Genomic DNA, 3,008 nt, shown 5'->3' with positions numbered 1-3,008 from the left:
CGCTGCCTCCCTCCCTCCGACCCCCCTCATGCTGGCAGGGGGGCTGGGAAAGTGCGGCGAGGCTCCGGCACATGCCGAGCTCGCGGTCCGGCTCGGACCCTCCGCTATTAAACAGGGCGCAGCCGCAGCGCCCCCTCGCTTCGCGCAGCGCCGCGCTGGGACCGGCTCCGCACGCCGGCCATCCGCCCCTGCCCCGCGCTCCGACCTTCTCACCCTTTCGCTTCTCAGACATTTCCTCCCTTCTCATTTTTCCCATTCATTGCTCACTCTTCCTCTCCCTTACTCCCTCCTGAGTCTGCGTCCTCCTACGATCCTCATCAGTCTTTCCCTAACCACCATTTTTCTGCCTCCCACCGCCTTTCCCCACTCTATCTACATTGGTGATCGGTGCGCGGTTGGACTGGGTGATCCTGTGGCTCTTTTCCAACCTTGGAGAGTCTATGATTCTATCCTCCCCCGGGTTTCCTGTTACCAAACACGTGCAACGTGTTCTTTTGAATCCCTGTTAACCAAAGCCCCCTCTGACCTTTCCCGCTGTACTCACCACTGACTCTGTTGCCTCTTCCTCAGGCAGGCACTGCTCCTCAAGGACAAGCTCTCTTCTGCTGGCTTGCTGGTCACCTTCCAGATAAACCTGGCAAAAAGATGTGAATTGGTGGTGTGGAAAGCAGCACGAGATCCTCCGAGGTTCCTCGCCTCACCATATGAGTCCACCCAATCACTCCTCTTTGCTTTTGAACAATGTCTTGCCAGACCTTTTGTAAACACCAACACTCAAACGTGTTTCTGCCTTGGGCACAGCACTTTGGGTTATGGTGTGTCTCATCCATCTGCCATTCTCCCCTGTGTTTTTTAGCATCATTTCCCTATAGAGTTAGCTAGTTGACTGACACAGCACAGCAAGCGAGGCAGTGCCTCTGGGGAAAATGGACTGGCCATACAGATGTTGGACATGCTCTCAGGAGAACTTCATTACTAATAGGGTTTGCTTCCCTTTTGATCATTCAGCAATATCTAGGGCATACACGAGAGATTTCCATCCTGTATCGGGAGGATAAAACACAAACTTAAGATCTCAAAGCACCAGGTGACCACAAAATAACTCTTTAGGGCAGAGCAAATGCTTTTACAATACCTTATAAAACTGTTTACAGGAAAGTCTTGAAAACAGAAGATATCTCACACAGCTGAAAACATTTTTAAGAAGGTGAATGAGGGAATTAATACTCATGAAGATGAGAACAATAGGAGACAAAAACAGACGGGCTAATGGAGTTAGCAAACAACTTCTTTGGGTTTTAGATGTCTTACAAAGACCAGCACTGATGTTCTAGTAACAGTGAATTTCATACCTGATCAGCTAAGAGCTTGCTTGGTGGAAAAAGATGACATCAAAGGCTGTGTTCCCAGCAAGACAAACTGCATGGGGATGTAAATACGTGGACCTGCATATGCAAACATACTGCATTCCTAATAATTGTAACCCTACTCACTGTTCTCTTGTTTTTTTTCCTGGTATGATGGGGTTCTACGATAATCACACTGTTTGAAAAAACACTCCCTTGGCAAACACAACCACAGTGGTCTCACTCAGAGCGAGCTATGTGCCCAGCCCCTCTGCTCACAGCTGCCGATGGCTCCAGACAGGCAGCACTGCCTGTGTGTGCTCGAGCCCCAGAGGCACCGTGAGAGCTGTACTACATCATCTCCCACTGCTCTCCTGAAACACGGACTGTGAAATGCAATAGTGTGAGTACGGACGCCCACCTCAGAGTGCCAGCTCACAGCAGGGTGGAGCATAGTGGGACTATTTTAAATCAACCTAACTGGATTTGCAGGACAGTTGTCAGAACACTAAATCTCTGCAGGAGCCCTACAAAACCACTGCTGAACAAGAAACCTTTACTGTCAGTGTCATTTCCTCTCAACTTATAACAAACTTCACAGACCAAACCCTCAGCTAACACAAACTTCCCACTACAGACGTCCGTATTTAATCCAGATGAAGATTGGTCTTGTTTTTATTTCAGTTTATTTTTTTACGATCTTTGTTTGCTCTGTCTTCATCTGTGTGTTTATGCGGCTCACGCTTGGTTTTGATTATATTTAACTGGATTTCACATTACTTGCTCAACCGTTTTGTTCACATTCTCCTTTTCCATGAAACTGTAATAAAACACTTGGCTACAGAACTTCCAAATTGAGTACTGATGTTTAGTGCAGCTAACTATGCAGCAGGGCTCAAAGCAAGTTCTATAATGTAACAATTTACATGTTCTTGAAAACAATGGATACAAACTAAAAACTATTGTTACAAGCTAGTTTCACATTCTTCTGCAATTTCCCGTAACATAAATATGTATAGTAATCTCATGCATATAATATACTAAACTGTTGCCACTGTTATAATATTTACAAAGAAAAACTAAAACACAAACACCGAGATGTCTCTCAGACCTAAAGTGACAAAAAAAAAAAAAAAAACTGTTACAATTTTCTCTGATGATCTCAACACACTTCACAAGTACCAATTCAGCCACTCAACATTCATCACAGTTCCTAAGGCACTGTACATAGTTCACCTGTAAGTAGGAGACTTAGTAATGCCTCCTGTTTATTTCCATGGAAACTCTAAGAGATGCAAAGAGCACAATACTGCTGTTTTGACAGTGCAAATTTTCAGCTACAAAACACTACTTTTCAATTTAGTCACCACCATTAGCTGTGCGTTTTCACCAGCAATGAACAGGAGCCTCCATGCTGCACCAGTGGAGGTGACAACTGTCAGTGTCACCACTGCTGAAATGCAGCACCACAGCCTCACTGTGCCAGCACCCTCTGGTCGGTCTCCATAAACATTCAGCAACTGTCGGTGAATGTCAATGGGTGCCATTTTTTTCCACATAAGGGAATTCAATTCCTCCCTTTGCTCCATAAGCACTTCCATGTCAGACACCACTCTGTCAGACCGCTCCTCTGCTGCCAGCTGTCACACGGCAACAAAATGT

The sequence above is a fragment of the Meleagris gallopavo genome, chromosome 22 (genome assembly GCF_000146605.3).
Source record: "Meleagris gallopavo isolate NT-WF06-2002-E0010 breed Aviagen turkey brand Nicholas breeding stock chromosome 22, Turkey_5.1, whole genome shotgun sequence".
NCBI lineage: Eukaryota > Metazoa > Chordata > Aves > Galliformes > Phasianidae > Meleagris > Meleagris gallopavo.
The sequence above is the reverse complement of the archived record's forward strand: the minus strand, read 5'-3'. Positions refer to the sequence as shown.